Here is a 20,417-nt window from a genome sequence, read left to right on the forward strand (position 1 = left end):
GGGCTTCGCTTTTGCCTTAAATTGAAACTAAATTGGCGCTAATAATTGCACTGTGACCCTAAAATGCACTGTGACTTTTTTTCTTTTTTTCTGTCTTTTATGCGTTTTTATTCTAATTTTTTTTTCATGCTCTTTCCTTTTTATCTATTTTACGTAAAGCACTTTGAATTGCCTGTGTATGAAATGTGCTATATAAATAAACTTGCCTTGCCTTGCCTTGCCTCGCCTCGCCTCTGGGCTCTGCTGCTACTGTATGCTGCTCTCTTTGTATCTGTCTATTAGTGGAGGTCCAGGACTAGTTGTACAGAGACAGTTGTTGTCTGTCGTCTGCAGTGCAGGGATTTGCATGTGACTTGTGTATGTTTTGTACTTGTCTGGTAGTGGGTCTCTATCATCACGCTAAAAACGTGTGTATAATCACAAACTAAATCATAACATGAGAATGAACAACATGCCATCAAAACATGCCAATAAATAGGTGTTAGATTAGATTCAACTTTATTGTCATTGTGCAGAGTACAAGTACAAAGATAACGAAATGCAGTTAGCGTCTAACCAGAAGTGCAAAAAAGCGTGCAATGTGCAATGTGAACAATATATACAGGTAGAGCAGTATAAGCAATAAATGAGCAGTATAAGTAGTGCAGTATAAGCAGTATATGAGCAGTATAAGTAGTGCAGTATAAGCGGTATATGAGCAGTATAAGCAATATATGAGCAGTATAAGTAGTGCAGTATAAGCAGTATATGAGCAGTATAAGCAGTATATGAGCAGTATAAGTAGTGCAGTATAAGCAATATATGTATTAACAGTAACATTATAAGCAGAATAAATATAGAATGCAGTATGAACAGTATAAGCAGTATATGAGCTGTATAAGTAGTGCAGTTACCAATGTATTGGGTCTATCTATGGGTATCGTAGTGCAGCAGTAGTCAAAATGTACCTGCATTTTATCGGTTGAAGTGCCATCTCATCTGTCATAAGATTTGACTTGTAAAACTGAAAAGTAGGATACAACTAATAGCCTAAATGTATAAACACAGACCACAACCAAAAAACAACATGGGAAAATCGTTTACGCATCCTCTGCAGCAGGAACAGTGCAGAGAAAAAGTATGTACAGTAAACCCCATAACTGAATACACTTCATACGCTTCAGCGCGACACAGAACGCCTATACTGCAACAAAGTAAAAAGATGAGACAGACACGTGTCTTCAATAACTTGCATGTTTAATCAAAATACAAGCATTCGGCACATCGTTAACTTGTAGGAAAGTTTAATCAGGTTTTATCAATTGTATTATTTTAAATGTGAAATAAATAGCATCAGTGCAGAGGCTATAACACACTACAAAAGTCACATTAAATCACGGAAAGTAGGCTAGGCTAATTAACGGAACTATATGAATATACAGCCGGAGCCCAGTCCAGGGTTCTGAAAGCGACAAGTAACAAGTGTGCCCATCAACTGTCTAGATATTATGCCTATACGTAACATTTAGTCCTCCACTTTATATCACAGCCAGTATAACGTTTAAAATGACTACAAAACAAAAGCAATATAGTCTACAGTGAACGGCGCATTGTCCATTTGTCATACATGTCCAAACAGACCTGCACACTTGAATAGGAAAGTAGTTCGGCGGTTCGTTGCTTCAGCAAACCTCTCGATGACTTTACTGTTGAAATCCATCTGTCCCTGAATCAATGCATTTTCAATGGAAAGCATGTCAAGGCCGTTCAGTCGCTGGTGTCTGTTCTGTTCTGACAGATGTATAATGTCTTTGAATCCAGCCGATGCCCAAATAGTCTCCACCAAAAATCATACATGGGAAACAGAACAGCGCATGTTTCGAGGTGGTAGCGGTTAGCCATCTCTTTTTGTCAAACCATTCCTGTTGGCCCTAAACGTTTTATCTCCAACTTCTCTTCCAAAGGCAATGTACTGAACCGCATGGTCAACAAATAATCTACACGATTCATTGTGAAAACTTTAGCTAGCTAGCATTAGCGATAGACGTACAGTAGATGAACTGAATTGCTTTGTGATCATTTCCTGTCATGTCAGACCACGTTAACGACATTAGCGTTTAATAGTTTTTCGCCACCTGTTGCTAGGCAGAATTCATACCCAATATAATTTGCGTGAGGTTTTCCCTGCTTACGCCAATCACGCTCACGTTGTTCCCCTCGCAACGATGGGGCAGAGTGCTCCGCTGCCCCACAGCAGAGAGACGGGACAGAGAGCGCAGTCCGCACACACTAGTAATTACTAGTAATTAGTAATTACTCCAAAAACAGCACTATACGGATTATGAGTCAAGTTTATTATATTTATACACACCAATTTCACCATTTGATCTATTTTGTATTAAATATAAAAGACTTATTATTATTACTAATAAAAAATAGGACTAATAATTGTTTCGTATTTGTAATGTACTTTATGAGACTTTATGTTTGTAATGTACTTTATAAAGAAAAAAACCCTGTATATCCCCAAATTTGATTCTATGCAATATGTTTTTTCAAATGTTGTATTTGTCTTGTAGGCTACTTTTGTGTAAGCCGTATATTGTGGGTAAAATGCACTATAAATTCAAATGAACTTAAACTTAAATGTGTATTGCAGTGGAATCTCGAGATCCGCGTGTAAATCGAATCAATTTCCCATTGACATGAATACAAGATTTACGCGCGCGGATTTGGAGTTAGGATTCCACCCAAAATGCGTTGCTATTGGTATCATTATGACGTTGATATTGTAACGACCCTGTGTAAGGCCCGTTAGCAGCTCCGCCAAGTGAGTTAACTCTCTTGGTGTTGTGGCTAGCGCGGCCGGTTTGGAAGCGGAAGGTTGCGAGTTCGATACCCGCTTAAGGCAAGCTACTCTACCCCGCCGTTCGTTACATTGGTGTTAGAAGTGGGATGGTGCCCGTGAGGCCATCTGAGAGGCGTGTCCACGTGAGAGACTTGTATAGTGAAGCGTGAGGGCACGCTCTCCCGAACGGAGGGGATAGTGTAACGACCCTGTGTAAGGCCCGTTAGCAGCTCCGCCAAGTGAGTTAACTCTCTTGGTGTTGTGGCTAGCGCGGCCGGTTTGGAAGCGGAAGGTTGCGAGTTCGATACCCGCTTAAGGCAAGCTACTCTACCCCGCCGTTCGTTACAATATGTACACAGAATTGAGAATGTTCTGCAATAATACACAAAGTTCTTGAACTTTTAGTTCAGTGGCATAACGAGCTAAGTATTATCAGTAGTATCAGTATTACCAGAGTGAGATATAAAGAGATTATAACCGGAAGATTCGGCGCTTATACACAGCCTACTGACTGAGGTAGGCTAATGTAGGCCAGAGATGTAGTATAGTTGACATATAGTATAGTTTTATAACACTTGTATTTGTAAATACTTGAGACGGCATAGGCCGACTACCTTTACAGCATTTGGACAAGGGACGCGTAAAAATGTCACTGAGAGATATCTGTCACTAGGAGATGATATTCCCATTAAGTCGAATTCAGCGTTGGATATTTCTATATGCCTAAAAACTCACATCTTTAGAAAGGCCTTCCTTTAGGTCCTGTCCTCTTGTTGTTGTTAGTGTTTTGTTAGTGTTTTTGTTTGTGTGTCTATTGCACTCAACTGCACAGGCTTTGAAATTGTCGGCTACAAATGAAAAACACATTCCAAATAAAATATATTTTTTATTATTATTATGAGAGACCTAAATGCATGAATTGAATTAGGGCTATTTTAATTTTGCCGAGGTCTTCTGCTTATTAGCCTATAGGCTCCTACCTGTACCAGGCCGATTCCAGTTAATAAAATGTGCCCATTATATGGCCACTGATATTTGACCTGTTGGCCACAATTGTAGGCTATATTTCAAGGTGTGTCAACAAACATAGCCAGCCAACCCACACTGGAAGCTTTTGCTGACTCTAACATAGGCCTCTGACAGGACCAAGTCACTTCGAACCATTGCATCGAACGCTGATAAGAGTTGTTAGGCAGTGAATTACCATGATAGTCATTCCAAACCCATTATGACGCCAGCCGAACGCACATTATAGATAATAACATTTCTTTGCTGCCAATCGGTGTACTGGTATTTGTTGACTGATTCAGAAGGGCAAACTCAAAGATTGTTATACCATTCTCATTTGGGGAATCTTTCTGACATTCCTGTTGCATTATAGTATGGGTGTGTGGAGATTATTTCAATCATTTTTGTTTGTGTTCTATCTACTGTAGGTGCATAAAAACAATGGAGGTGAAAATATATATGAGTATTGAGGATATCAGGAAGGAGCATGAGAGGATTAAGACAGAGAAGGCAGAGTTTGAGAAAAAGATAGAGGAATATGAGAAACAAAAGAGAAGGGACCAAAAAGTTAGGCAGAGGGAGGAGGAGATCCTGGCCAGAAAGGCAGAAAGACTGCAGGAGGACAGGAATGAGTTCAATAGGGAGAGGGAGGAGATGGACAGTGGGATCAAGATCCTCATGATGGAGATTGAGAAAGAGAAGGAGTCCTCAAAGGAGATACTTAGAAAGGCTGAGAAGGCAGAGGCAGAGTTAAATATGATGAGGAAGGAGAGCGTGAAAATCCAAAGAGACGGACAGAAGGTGGAGCAAGAAATGCTCAGGATGTGGATGGAGAAGGAGACATTTCTCAAGGCCAAGAAACAGATGGAGAAAGAGATGGAGAAAAACATGGTGGCAGTCAAGAGGAGAGAGGCCCTGGTGATGGAGGCCGAAGAAAGACTTAAACTGAGCAAGGAAAAAGAGAAGGAAGAGCAGGAGAAGGAGACCTCAAAGGAGATGCTTAGAAAGACAGAGAAGGTCGGAGCAGAGTTGCAAATGATAAAGAAGGAGTGGATGAAAATCAAAAGAGACGGGCAGAAGGTGGAGCAAGAAATGCTTGGGATGTGGAAGGAGAAGGAGACATTTCTCAAGGCCAAGAAACAGATGGAAAAAGAAATGGAGGCAGTCAAGAGGAGAGAGGCCCTGGTGATGGAGGCCGAAGAAAGACTTAAACTGAGCCAGGAAAAGGAGAAGCTAGAGCAGGAAAAGGAGACCTCAATGGAGATGCTTAGAAAGACAGAGAAGGTCGGTGCAGAGTTGCAAATAATAAAGAAGGAGTGGATGAAAATCAAAAGAGACGGGCAGGATGTGGAGCGAGAAATGCTCAAGATGTGGAAGGAGAAGGAGACATTTAAAAAGGATAAGAAACAGATGGAAAAAGAGATAGAGGCCATCAAGAGGAGAGAGGCCCTGGTGATGGTGGCTGAAGAAAGAGCGAAACAGAGTCTGGAAAAAGAGAAGCTAGAACAGGAGAGGGAGACATTGAAGAAGGTGAGCATGGTGACGATTAGAGAGATGGTAGAGAACCTATAGACTAAGTAGATGAAGGTGATTGTTGCTAGTTTTACTATAGCATTTAGTCCATGACCTTCAACTCTCAGTTGAATTTGTCCAATTCTTGTCTCACCTTGCACTCCCCTCTGATGTTACTTTTTTAATTTCAGATGAACGATGGCTCCAGATATGCCACAACCCTCATGTTCTCGTTGAGAGCGACTCCTCTGATGGCTCAGCTGGTACACAATCAGGCAAACCAGGGGACGAGCCTTTCTGTCAAAAGCCTTGTTGATGTGGCCCTGGCTGAGAGCGTGTGGGGGTGCAGAGATAAGACAGGGGACTGCACATGCCGACACCGTTAGCCTGGAAACCTCAACACAATTGGCCGCTATTTAGGGATACATAGCAAATCAATTTATATAGTTGTCTTAAGTTCAATAAATTAAGTTGAACATTAAATTAAATTGACTTCCTTTCTCTACCACTGTGACTGCTTGTGGCATTTATTATTATAGAAAGTCTTACTTGTGATGACCGTGATGTATGTAGCTGAAGATGAATGTAGCTATTTATTTTAAGTATCTCTGGATAAGAGCTTCTGCTAAATTACTCAAATAATGTATCCATTTCCTGTTAACCATCTCTAAACCCTAGATGGCAGTATTTACTCTTACACCAGAAACGTGACCAGTTGCACGTGTGGATGCAGAAGAAATAGCCTCCCAGTCTGTTTCTGCAAGGAACTTCTAATTTATGGATTCTGTACATTGTTTTATGTTGAGAGCCTTGTCAAGTCTGAATATCTTAGAGTTGGGGTTTGTCCTCTACCTCCAAATATAAATGAGGACAATCACTTTGTTTTTCATACAGGTACCACTATTGTATGTATTTCTATAATCTATGTTTCTATTACTTTACCATACTATGAAACTAATTGAATATGTTTTTAAGCGTCCAAAAAGCATTGATACCATTTCCAAGCACTCCAAGAATCATTTTGCGTTGCTGCTGCAGCAGCCGCGCAATGTCAACACTTTACACACGCACTGGTGTAGCATGTAACATTAAAATCCATCAACTTCATATCACACCATTGATGATTGGTGAACTTGTTGGATCAGTTAAGGCTTGTGCCAGAAAACAGTACACACACCAATCACACAATGGGACTATAACAGGCACATACAGTGCATTCTGAAAGTATTCAGACCCCTTCACTTTTTCCGTATTATGTTATGTTACAGCCTTATTCAAAAATAGATGAAATTATTTTTTTCCTCATTAATCTACACACAATACGCAATAATGACAAAGGTGCTTCAACAAAAAACGTAAAGGGTCTGAATATTTATGTAAAGGTGATATTTCAGTTTTTTATTTTGAATAAATGAGCAACAATTTCTAAAAACCTGTTTTTGCTTTGTCATTATGGGGTATTGTGTGTAGATTGATGAGGAAAAAGGCTGTAACATCACAAAATGTGGCAAAAGTGAAGGGGTCTGAATACTTTCAGAGAGCACTGTATTTACATCTTGATTCACAGAATCACACCTCGTACACACTTGCAAGTGATAGCAACGCCTATCACCTGTCCCAATAAAGGGATGCTACAAGCGCACCATTTCATCCTTTCCACTCTTCACTCTCTGACTGTCTGAAGTGTACTGTAGTTGTGTTGTTGTAGCTGGGTACACCTCAGCCTATGATTCTCACGGGGCATTAGGTTGAAAAGTGTACTGTAGTTGTGTTGTTGTAGCTGGGTACACCTCAGCCTATGATTCTCATGGGACGTTAGGTTGAAAAGTGTACTGTAGTTGTGTTGTTGTAGCTGGCTACACCTCAGCCTATGATTCTCACGGGGCGTTAGATTGTCTCTGATAGAATCCTACGGTTCAGCTCAACGATGATTTTCACCTTCTGAGCACCTGTTAACTCTCTGAGCTAGCAGGCTAACCTGTGAGCTCTCAATTCTTTGTTATTGTTGAACCCTAGCTCGACGATAATTCCTCAGGTTATTATAAGGTCACATGTGTAGGCTACAGCTAGCACTTGGGACGGACGGCTAACTAAGTTACTTGTTGTTTCCGGACAGCTGAGAACCTTGGCTAGCTTTGACAAGGTAATATTGAGAAATATTAGCACCCTGTTTGCAGGAGGGTTGGTCAGCTTGTGTTTGTAGCCCTAGGACTACTGAGCACTTTCTAGTAATTAATAATTTACTAGCTAGTTACCTCGTATAATGATCTGGAACATACCAGTTCTCTCTGGTGTGGGACCACCATATCTAACTATGCGGGTACCAGTTCCCTGTGGTAGCACGTGGGTGTAGCAATGCTGAGGTGTGCTGATATTATACCTGTTTGTTGCATCGTGCGCTGTATCTAAACTAACCCCACAACTAAGTCAACTAATAAACATGGGCTACGCATATCTTAAACATGCCTGTGTGTGTGTGTGTGTGTGTGTGTGTGTGTGTGTGTGTGTGTGTGTGTGTGTGTGTGTGCGTGCGTGCGTGCGTGCGTGCGTGTGTGTGTGTGTGTTTGTGCGTGCTTGCGTACATGTGTTTTTTCGGGGGTTGCAGAGAAAGTCTTCCAGCTGTTCCAATGACAACATCCATCCATCCATACATACATAGACCTATGCATTTAATTCTGGTTTGTTTATAACTAAGAGGAAGACACATTTATCATCAAAAACCACTAGTTATCATCAAAAAGGATGGTCACAGTTTGCTAAAAAAGAGTACCTAAAAAGCCTGCAAAGGTCTCGTAAAAGATATTGTGGACAGATGAGATGAATATTATCATGGACGTGACAAAAGTTTGGAGAAAAAAGGATCTGCCCAAGATCCACAGCATACCACCTCATCTGTGAAACATGGTGCAGGGGGTGTTAGGTGTGGGCATGTATAGTTGCCATTAGAACTTGCTAACTTGTCTTAATTGATGATTGTACCTGCTGACGGCAGCAGCAGAATGTATTCTGAAGTGCACAGAAACATCTTGTCTGCTTGAGTGCAAGCAAATGCCTCCAAATGCATTGGATGGAGCCACACCATACAATAAAACAATGACCCAAAACACTGCCATAGCAACTAGTGGAAAGATCTTGATTGGCCAAGTCAATCTTCAGATTAAAATTCAATTGAACATGCATTACATTTCCCTAATGATAAGAATTTAGGCAAAAAGACCTCAAAACAAACAACAACTAAAGATGGCTGCAGTACAGGCCTAGCAGAGCATCACCAAAGAAGATGCCCAGCGTCTGGTAAGGTTAGTGGGTTGCAGACTTCAGGCAGTTATTGTCCACTAAATACTAGTGGATTGTCCACTAAATACTAAACATGACTGCTTCATTTGGACATTTGATAAGTCTGTCCCATTACTTTTGGGTACACTGAAATAGGGGGATTATGCATAAAAAGTGGGGTAATTTCTAAATGGTGAAACCAATGTGTATACAAATACCATCAAATAAAAGCTGAGAATCTCTACTTTAACCTTGTAGTAATTGTTTAATTTCAAATCCAAACGTTTGATAAAGTTCTTCATAACCAACATCAGGGAGATGTGACCAGAGAGTGGATCCTGGCTATAAGGGCACACACTTGCCAACACACATTCTGGTGTGACATGTGCGATGTCTTATTGATCTATGTTGCTTTGGCTGTCTCCATGTGTGGATCATTGTAATCAGGGGTGGGGCTGGCCTTTTAAACACCTGTGCTTTGTTTCATTCAGGGAAAACAAAGAGATTTTTAACATTTCTTTTAAAGAGACAACACACATTTTCTGCCATGCCTCTGTCAATTGATTTGGCTTTAATCAATGGTTTCTTCTTGATGTTGTGTACATGTTTTCATGCCTATGTCACCTTTCAGAGGAAATCAAGGAACCTATCCAGATCTGATGTCGTATTAGATGAGTCAAACCCTGTCAGAACATAGTTTGCTTTTGCTAGATTCTTTTCTTTTCTTTTGTCTAGTATTGGTATACATGGTCGAAATGATGCACTCATGTTTAGTATTTGGTCGACAATACTTTGTATGCAATAACCGTCTGGGACCCATTGACCCCACCAGGTGCTGGGTATCTTCTCTGGTGATATTCTGCCAGGCCAGCCATCTTTTTGCCAGGTCTTTTTGCCCAAAATCTTACCATCAGAAAATGAAATGCATGTTCAATAGGATTTAAATCCAAACATTGACATGGCCAGTCAAGGACTTTCCACTTTTTCGCCCTGAAAATCTCCCTAGCTCCAATGGCAGTATGTTTTGGGTCATTGTCTTACTGTATGATGAAGCGCCATCCAATGAATTTGGAAGCATTGTTTTTACTCGACCAGACAAGATATTTCTGTACACTTCAGAATACATTCTGCTGCTGCTGTCAGCAGTAACATCATCAATTATGATAAGTTAGCAAGTTCTAGTGGCAGCTATACATGCCCAAACCATAGCATCCCCTCCACCATGTATCACAGATGGGATGGTATGCTGTAAACCTTGGGCAGATCCTTTTTTCTCCAAACTTTCCTCTTGCAATCACTCTGATAATATTCATCTTATCTGTCCACAAGACTTTTTTCCACACCTCTGCAGGCTTTTTAGGTACTTCTTAGCAAACTGTAACCTGACTATCCTTTTTAAGAATAACTAGTGGTTTGCATCTTGCAGTGAAGCCTCAGCCATTTGCGATTGCTGAGCTCATCAGTGCTTGATTTTGGCAAGTCTAAGGTTTTGACTATGTTTCAGATTTTTCAGCTTTCACCATTTGTAAATTCATTTGCTATTGTAATGTATCTCACACCTTGTCCTTTGTTGGGAATGATATTTAAGGAGAGGGACAGCGAGATATTCTTTGAGTTTTGGGTTAGGCCCATCACGGGCATCATTCTCCCGCGTTTTCCTTGACGCACATTAACGTATGGTTAAAACTTACAGACGTATGTTGTTTTAAATTGTGTTAAAATGGTTATTTTGTTGATACTCTATTCTCATTCTTCCTATGGGCATTAATGTGATGTTGTGCGCTCGATAAAGGTTCTGTTAATCAGGGCTGGCTCTAGCCATTTGGTGCCCAAGCATTTTTCCTTCTTTTGCATTATCAAATGTCTAAATTAAGCACTCATGTTTAGTATTTGGTCCCCAATCCTTTGTATGCAAAAGTGCAAAAGTCTGTGACCCACTGTGACCCCGCTGGGTATCTTCTCTGGTAATGCTCTGCCAGACCTATGTTGCAGTGACTGTTGTTGTTTTTTTAGGATGTTTTGCCCTAAGTCTCCTCTTGAGCAAATGAAATGCATGTTCTATAGGATTTAAATCTGGAGACTGACTTGGCCAGTCAACAAATTTCCACTTTTTGGCCCTGAAAAATTCCCTAGTTCCTATGGCAGTATGTTTTGGGTCATTGTCCTGCTGTATGATGAAATGCCGTCCAATGAGTTTGGAGCCATTTACTTGTACTTGGACTGACAAGATGTAAATAAATGATTCTCAATTATGCAATTTCTGAGCTCACCAGTGCTTTCTTTCCTTTTAATGAAGTTAAATGAAGTTCCAAACTGTTGATTTTGGTAGGTTTAAGGTTTTGGCTATGTTTACTTTTTTTCTGATATTTCAGCATCATAATGGCTTCCCTGACTTTCAATAACATCTCTTTGGTCCTCATGTTGACAAGACACCAATAGCAGACTGCACAAATTATGTGACGTAACACACCTGACGAACACACTTGTCAAGCCAATTGTCCTATCACTTTTGTGTAGCCTGAAATAGGGGGATTATGCATAAAAGTGTTGTAATTTCTGAATGATAAACCAATATGTACATCAAATAAAAAATAAAAATCTCTACGTTTTTATTTCAAATCCAAACAGAAGAAAAAATGCTTCACTGTCCCATTACTTACGCACGGTACTGTATAACCTTCTGTGGAAAGGGTTCTACATGGAACCCAAAAGGTTTCTTCAAAGGGACAGTGGAAGAAGAACCCTTTTTGGTTCTAGGTAGCACTTTTTCAAAGAGTGCAGGATCTGTGATGGGTCTGTCTGTCTCTATCTACGGTATATTTGCTTGAATGCCACAGCCTATTTAAGTATTGTTGCTGACCATGTGCATCCCTTCATGGCCACAATTTACCCACCTTCTAATGGCTACTTCCAGCATGATAATGCACCATGTCACAAAGCAAAAGTCGTCTTAAACTGGTTTCATGAACATGACAATGAGTTCAGTGTTCTTCAGTGGCCTTCCTTGTCACCGGATCTGAATCCAATAGAACACCTTTGGGATGTGGCAAAACGGGAGATTCACATCTTGAAAGTGCACCTGAAAAATGTGCAGGAATTGCGTGATGCAATCATGTCATCATGGACCAGAATCTCAAAGGAATCAATGTCACGAAGAATTGAGGCTGTTTTGAGAGCAAAGGGAGGCTCTACCCAGTATTAGTATAGTGTTCCTAATAAAGTGTTGGGTGAGTGTATATCTAACTATCTTTGTTTTTGCTGGTCTGTAGGATCTATGATGGCCGTCAGCCCGTCCTGTGTATCATGGACACAGCCATGATCAAAACCATCCTCATCAAGGAATGCTACTCCCTTTTCACTAACAGGAGGGTAATACGCTAAATTGAAGTTGTTGTATGGGGAAAAAAACATAAGGACTTATTAAATAGATAATATCATTGTTATTATAGCATTATTAATATTCGGTTAATTTTGCAGTATATAATCATTGTTATTTTTCGAGAATTTCTATCTCAACGGGCCTCTGTATGACGCCGTGTTTATCGCTGAGGATGATACATGGAGACGGATCCGCAGTGTCCTGTCTCCCTCCTTCACCAGTGGGCGGATCAAAGAGGTACAGTCCCATCTCTCCTCTCCTTCTTTTATTCATTCCAACAACACAAATAAATGAATGACTAACAACTCTGACGTGTGTGTGTGTGTGTTTATGTGATTTGTACTATGTGTATAGTGTGTATTCATTGTTGTTTGTTGTTGTGTGAAGCAGCAACTTTAATTGTCCAAGACAAATTTCCATCCGGGACAAAAAAGTATATTTAATCTTATCTTAGATAAGTTCAGTGGTCAGATGACAGAGTATAGAATAATAGTTCATCTTTGGAGTCACTTATTCCTTGACTATATACATAATGTATCCTGTATGAATGTATATTCTCAGGCTATATAAACATTAAAATAATTCCTGTTTCAAACATGATATTAACCCATGTTTTGCACATATTAATCCATGTATCAATCATCATATTTTTCCATGTATCCTTCCCAACTCAGATGTTCGGGATCATGAAGCAGCACTCTGGTAATTTGGTCAGCAATCTGAAGAAGACGGCCGATAACGAAGAGCCCATTGAACTAAAAGAGTGAGGATTTCTCTCCGAGAAGATAAGGTGAATTTGTAATTTCAGTGAACTCCCCCTTTAATTTTGTGGTTGTGGTTCTGGTGGTCAAAGATTGTGTGGTTGTGTTCCAGGTTCTTTGGACCATACAGTATGGATAAGGTCGTCAGCACTTCATTCAGTGTCGACATCGACTCCCTCCACAACCCCTCTGACCCCTTTGTGACCAACATCAAGAAAATGCTCAAGTTTGACATCTTCAGCCCACTGTTCCTCACAGTCGGTACAACTGCCCCCATATAGCTTTCAGTCTAAATCATTTTGTGCTCAATAAATGAAGCTATTGATTTCATTGATTAGACTGACATAAACCACACTGCCAATGGTTTGCGCTCTACTCATTTGACAAACACATGGGCCCTGTCCAGAACCAACCTCTAGTTCCTAAATGCTGGACACTTGGAGATCTGAGTGGATTGGATACAGAAGTGTCTAGGGATAGAGCCTAGGAGTTGTTTCTGGACAGGGCTGTGCATTGAATAGGATTGGAGTCACGTATCATGGTATTTCCTGTTCCTGTTTGTAACCGTGGCATTTCCTGTCCGTCCAGCATTCTTCCCCTTCATGGGTCCTGTTATGGCAAACAAGGAGGTATCCCTATTCCCTGCCTCGGTCACAGATTTCTTCTACGCTGTCTTTCAGAAGATCAAGTCCAATCGCGTGGCTAGCACCAGGAAGATATGTAAATATATCTGATCAAATATACGATCTTCAGCCAGTATTGTGTAATACAATTGTAGAGATTTGGTAGCATCTGGTAGTTCTCATGTGATTTTGATCTGACGTAAGCCTGCTTCCAGAGTCGGGTAGATTTCCTGCAGCTGATGATAGACTCGCAGAAAGACAGCAACTCAAAGGGAGAGGAGCAGAGTAAAGGTGCCTGCCTTAACACACACACACACACACACACACACACACACACACACACACACACACACACACACACACACACACACTGTATACTAGCATCTAACACACACACATACAGTACCTGCCTCAAACACCTATACCTACAAACACACCTACCACCCCATTTCTCCCATCATCATAGGATTGAGTGACCATGAGATCTTGTCCCAGGCAATGATGTTCATCTTTGCTGGCTATGAGACCACCAGTAGCTCTCTGTCCTTCCTGGCCTACAATCTGGCAACCAACCCTCACATCATGACCAAGCTGCAGGAGGAGATACACACTGTGTTTCCCAACAAGGTAACCCCTCTGCAGACTCCTATATAGTACTATTCATGTGGAACAGGAAATATGATAGTGACAGTATTTTAGAGGGTACTGATGAGTGTGTAACCCCTGTGCACTGCAGACTCCTACAGTATCTATTACTATTGCTTTGGAACAGACGGTTAGATAGGTGACAGTATTTTACAGTGTGCTAATGTGTCTGTAGCATCCCTGTGCAGACTTCTGCCCAGTATTATTCATTTGAAACAGGAAGTAGATAGGTGTTGTTGGAATCTTCAGAATAGTTAAAAGGCTAGTACCTGAGAACCTGAGGGATCTACAGGGTATATACCTTAAAAGCATGTCTGACATGCAGTGGTGTGCATGACCATAGAGTGATTTCTAAACTAATACAATTATCTTAAAATAAATTATAAAACTAACAGGTAATCAGTGCAGAGACTTGTGTGATATGTGCTCTCCATCTGACTCGTGCTGCTGCATTCTGTATCATTTGCCAATAGCTTTCTTTGGTCGACCAGACAGGAGAGTGTTACAGTAATCAAGGCTGCTAGTAATACAAGCATGCATTCGTCTCTCAGTGTCAGCCTGCGAGAGGAAAGGTTGCACCTTTACAGCTGTGTTCTGTAAAGGTCCATGTAATATTCAAGCTTTCTAAAAGCTTCCTAACGGTTGTAATGACTATCTTTAATCGGTAGCGATCAGGGAACAAGATCCCTTATAATAAATCCCTTATGAATAAATATTTCATTTACGAACGCTGTTTTGGTTCGGAAAAGACGCTTTTTAAAATGCAGTGTCCTACCTGACATTCGGTTTGCATATAAACATGTTGTGAGTGCCAGGGGTGTTCTAGGGGAGTAGACTGACCTTTCTCTGGTGGCTGCCTCTCCCAATCGTGTGCGCATGTAGAAACACAACAGCTAATGTCCAACACTGCAAGTTCATTTCGGGGGGATATATTATTATTAGGGAGGATGTTGTTGTTTGGACAACTTCAGACAGAATTTCTCCACGATGGCAGATTTCCGGCAAACTTACTTACTCTTCTTTAAGTGATACAAATATGTTTTAGTCACATTCTTGATATGGGTTTCAAAATTAAGATCTGAGTCAATGGTAACACCTTGTTTTTTTGCCTGGTGCTTAGTATTACTGTAAGTAGTGTCTTTAAGTGTGCAGACAGTTTGACCAGGACAAGGACAAAGAGCATTTTGGCATCAGCATTAATTAATTAATTCTAAGGTCATTAAGAACCTAGTTAATAACTTAACAACATAGTGCTATCTCAGTGCTATGATCGGCACAAAAGCCAGATTGGAACATGTCAAAGGTACAGTTGGGAAGAAGGAGATTATTTAACAGTTTGAACACCTTTTTTTCAAGAATTATTATTTTTTTGCTTAAAAAGGGAAGGTTGGAGATTGGCCTAAAATCGCTAAGGACTGAAGAGTCTAAGTTACTTTTCTTCAGGAGGGGTTTCACCATGGTAGTTTTAGGTGCAGATGAACAGACCCCCACTTTGCTGAGCATTTCTGTATGACCACTGCAAAAGAGTTCATAGTGCTTCCATGTGGTGGAAGGTGGGGTAACAAGTCATCAAACACATCTTCAGGTCTTGCCTGAGTGATCCTCCTCACCTAATATTGGTTCTCTTATCTCAGAAGTATGTTGCAAATTCCTCACATTTGTAGGTGGAGAGCAGATCACCAGGTGTCTTGTGGGCGGGATTTATAAGGCTGTCAATCGTTGAAAAGAGCACTGTTTGAGTTGTTATGATTCATTATCAATTTTGAGAAATGATCCCGTCTGTCTTGGCGTTTTTTTATTGCCTTATTAAAAGCAGAAAGATGCTCTCGAAGAATATCAAGGTGGACCTGCAGTTTTTGTCCGCTCAGACTTTCTGCAAATTCTTTTAAATTTGGCCACAGCCTTTTTCAGTTTGACTGGTGCTACAGAGTCGATAGTTGCCCTTAGTTTGGTGTTGAAGCTGGTTGCTAAATCATTATCACAGGAGGAAGCTGTTGATGGTGTACTATTCATATTCATATTCATCATGAAATTCTCATCTGCTCAGCGACATGGCTAGATAAATAATAGAGTGAAAATATATTTTTCCCCACTTCTAATAGACTGACATGCATTCATGTTTAGCCAGGTTTCAGATAAAAACATTACAGTGCAGCTTTCGCTCTGAGATAAGATCAATAAAGGTTTTGCCAGATAGGGACCTAATATTCAAAAGCACCATGGTAATGTTCTCTGGGCTGTTCGGTGCTGCCCGGCCACAGTTAATGGAATGGATACCAAGTTATTCACATTTGAACCACCTGACAGTTTTCTTGTAGTCTGTCGACTGTGATAGGAAATAATAGACTGTAGCACATTCAGTATTCCAAGCAGTCAATCCACTAAAAGCAGCCCAGTTTAGTGGCATTTTGACTTCTGATTGATCCTTGTGTACATCTATCATTTACATTGTTCAACTATCAAGATAACATTATTTAGCGATTTTTTTGTTTATTCATGTATAACAAAAAAGCAAGACACTATTACACACGTACATTGAAAGTAATGGCGTTCTGTATGCGGGTGTCATGAAATTAGGCTATGCAGATTAGAATAAGTACAGTACTGTGTTCATTTCCCAAAAAAAGAACACAAAAAACTAACAGCTCTTCAGATTTGCAACGAAAAATAGTTAGTTCTGGGTTTCGGCTACGTGAACGACCAATCACTAGTGCTCATGTGAGTGTAATATCCCTGTGCAGGCTCCTATCCAGTACGAGGCTCTGATGCAGATGGACTATCTAGACAGCGTGATCAACGAGTCTCTCAGGTTGTACCCCATCGACTTGAAAGAGTCGCCAAGAAATCTGTTGAGATCAGCGGCATCACCATCCCCAAGGGTATGGTTGTCATGATACCCATCTGGACCTTGCACCGTGACCCCGATGTGTGGGAAGACCCAGAGGAGTTCAAACCAGAGAGGTAATGGGCCACATCTTAACCACAACCACAATATCAATCACAACAGCAACGATAAGAGCAGTGTTCCACAAACAACCATAAAACAAACCTAAATGCGACGACCAAACACAAACAGGTTTCTTCAACCATGTATAACCATCATATTACTGTGATTTAATTGATATGTTCTTTAACCCCTCCTCCTCTGAACTCTCCGTGTGTAGGTTCAGTAAGGAGAACAAGGAGAGCATCGACCCATACACCTACATGCTGTTCGGGTTGGGCCCACGGAACTGTATCCGTGCGATTCGCTCTGGTATTGATGAAACTGGCGATGGTGGAGATTCTACAGAGGTTCAACTTCACCGTCTGTAAAGAGACAGATGTGAGACAAAATAATGATACAATGATTGTAAATATAATTTTGTACCTATGACTTTGTTGCGTTTCTATATGTAGCAGAGGTGATTTTGGAATCACACTCGCATGATGAGGTAGCCCTGCCTGAGACATGTAAACTGAAGTGTCGCCCTCAGACCTTGAGGATGTCCTCTTGGCTTAATAGTAGCGTTTGTGTCTTCCACATGGGAGACCCGGGTTTGAACCCCCATACTACAATTCTGTACTTGCGTACTGCATGAGTATGTACTCCCCATTTAATTTCCCAGATTGCATTTTTCAGTACTAGGCGCCAATCATCCTCAGTATAGGCTACCTACTAAATGATGGAAGTGTGAGATTTAAAAAAAAGCTATTTGTATTTCTGCAAAACTCCCTCGAGACTTCATAGGGCCATTTTAATGTATGTCGACCCAAGAGAGGTTGTCCAGGAGTTTGAGTTTATTTGAATTTATAGTGCAATGCTACCCGAACGTAACAGTGACACTGTATTAGGTAACATTCATAGTGTAACGCTGACATCTGTTTTACTCGTTCCTTCATACTTTAACTGTGTGTCAACTCTCACCAGATCCCCATTGAGATGGACCTGTTCCGCTGCCAGGAGTCCAACGACAACCAGCTCAAAGCAGACAGCCAGTGATGAGGACCTGCCCTGCTGCAGGTCTCTCAGTTATTATGTTACACATAGATTTAGGATCAGCCCCAACACTGGCTACTTTCAAAAATGGGCTTAAAAAAAAAAGGGCTTCGCTTTTGCCTTAAATTGAAACTAAATTGGCGCTAATAATTGCACTGTGACCCTAAAATGCACTGTGACTTTTTTTCTTTTTTTCTGTCTTTTATGCGTTTTTATTCTAATTTTTTTTTCATGCTCTTTCCTTTTTATCTATTTTACGTAAAGCACTTTGAATTGCCTGTGTATGAAATGTGCTATATAAATAAACTTGCCTTGCCTTGCCTTGCCTCGCCTCGCCTCTGGGCTCTGCTGCTACTGTATGCTGCTCTCTTTGTATCTGTCTATTAGTGGAGGTCCAGGACTAGTTGTACAGAGACAGTTGTTGTCTGTCGTCTGCAGTGCAGGGATTTGCATGTGACTTGTGTATGTTTTGTACTTGTCTGGTAGTGGGTCTCTATCATCACGCTAAAAACGTGTGTATAATCACAAACTAAATCATAACATGAGAATGAACAACATGCCATCAAAACATGCCAATAAATAGGTGTTAGATTAGATTCAACTTTATTGTCATTGTGCAGAGTACAAGTACAAAGATAACGAAATGCAGTTAGCGTCTAACCAGAAGTGCAAAAAAGCGTGCAATGTGCAATGTGAACAATATATACAGGTAGAGCAGTATAAGCAATAAATGAGCAGTATAAGTAGTGCAGTATAAGCAGTATATGAGCAGTATAAGTAGTGCAGTATAAGCGGTATATGAGCAGTATAAGCAATATATGAGCAGTATAAGTAGTGCAGTATAAGCAGTATATGAGCAGTATAAGCAGTATATGAGCAGTATAAGTAGTGCAGTATAAGCAATATATGTATTAACAGTAACATTATAAGCAGAATAAATATAGAATGCAGTATGAACAGTATAAGCAGTATATGAGCTGTATAAGTAGTGCAGTTACCAATGTATTGGGTCTATCTATGGGTATCGTAGTGCAGCAGTAGTCAAAATGTACCTGCATTTTATCGGTTGAAGTGCCATCTCATCTGTCATAAGATTTGACTTGTAAAACTGAAAAGTAGGATACAACTAATAGCCTAAATGTATAAACACAGACCACAACCAAAAAACAACATGGGAAAATCGTTTACGCATCCTCTGCAGCAGGAACAGTGCAGAGAAAAAGTATGTACAGTAAACCCCATAACTGAATACACTTCATACGCTTCAGCGCGACACAGAACGCAACAAAGTAAAAAGATGAGACAGACACGTGTCTTCAATAACTTGCATGTTTAATCAAAATACAAGCATTCGGCACATCGTTAACTTGTAGGAAAGTTTAATCAGGTTTTATCAATTGTATTATTTTAAATGTGAAATAAATAGCATCAGTGCAGAGGCTATAACACACTACAAAAGTCACATTAAATCACGGAAAGTAGGCTAGGCTAATTAACGGAACTATATGAATATACAGCCGGAGCCCAGTCCAGGGTTCTGAAAGCGACAAGTAACAAGTGTGCCCATCAACTGTCTAGATATTATGCCTATACGTAACATTTAGTCCTCCACTTTATATCACAGCCAGTATAACGTTTAAAATGACTACAAAACAAAAGCAATATAGTCTACAGTGAACGGCGCATTGTCCATTTGTCATACATGTCCAAACAGACCCGCTCACTTGAATAGGAAAGTAGTTCGGCGGTTCGTTGCTTCAGCAAACCTCTCGATGACTTTACTGTTGAAATCCATCTGTCCCTGAATCAATGCATTTTCAATGGAAAGCATGTCAAGGCCGTTCAGTCGCTGGTGTCTGTTCTGTTCTGACAGATGTATAATGTCTTTGAATCCAGCCGATGCCCAAATAGTCTCCACCAAAAATCATACATGGGAAACAGAACAGCGCATGTTTCGAGGTGGTAGCGGTTAGCCATCTCTTTTTGTCAAACCATTCCTGTTGGCCCTAAACGTTTTATCTCCAACTTCTCTTCCAAAGGCAATGTACTGAACCGCATGGTCAACAAATAATCTACACGATTCATTGTGAAAACTTTAGCTAGCTAGCATTAGCGATAGACGTACAGTAGATGAACTGAATTGCTTTGTGATCATTTCCTGTCATGTCAGACCACGTTAACGACATTAGCGTTTAATAGTTTTTCGCCACCTGTTGCTAGGCAGAATTCATACCCAATATAATTTGCGTGAGGTTTTCCCTGCTTACGCCAATCACGCTCACGTTGTTCCCCTCGCAACGATGGGGCAGAGTGCTCCGCTGCCCCACAGCAGAAAGACGGGACAGAGAGCGCAGTCCGCACACACTAGTAATTACTAGTAATTAGTAATTACTCCAAAAACAGCACT

General features: G+C 40.6%; 1 pseudogene across 1 annotated transcript; it reads left to right on the top strand.

The window, feature by feature from the left end:
* Positions 1-9,856: 9,856 nt before the first annotated feature.
* Positions 9,857-17,407, top strand: LOC310824136 (cytochrome P450 3A27-like; annotated as a pseudogene). The gene is made up of 8 exons: positions 9,857-9,864; positions 11,893-11,992; positions 12,126-12,239; positions 12,677-12,765; positions 12,876-13,011; positions 13,861-14,013; positions 16,773-16,992; positions 17,196-17,407. The product of its transcript is annotated as a cytochrome P450 3A27-like (transcript).
* The last annotated feature ends 3,010 nt before the right edge of the window (positions 17,408-20,417 follow it).

Source organism: Argentina silus (genome assembly GCF_951799395.1).
Source record: "Argentina silus genome assembly, chromosome: Y".
Classification (NCBI taxonomy): Eukaryota; Metazoa; Chordata; class Actinopteri; order Argentiniformes; family Argentinidae; genus Argentina; species Argentina silus.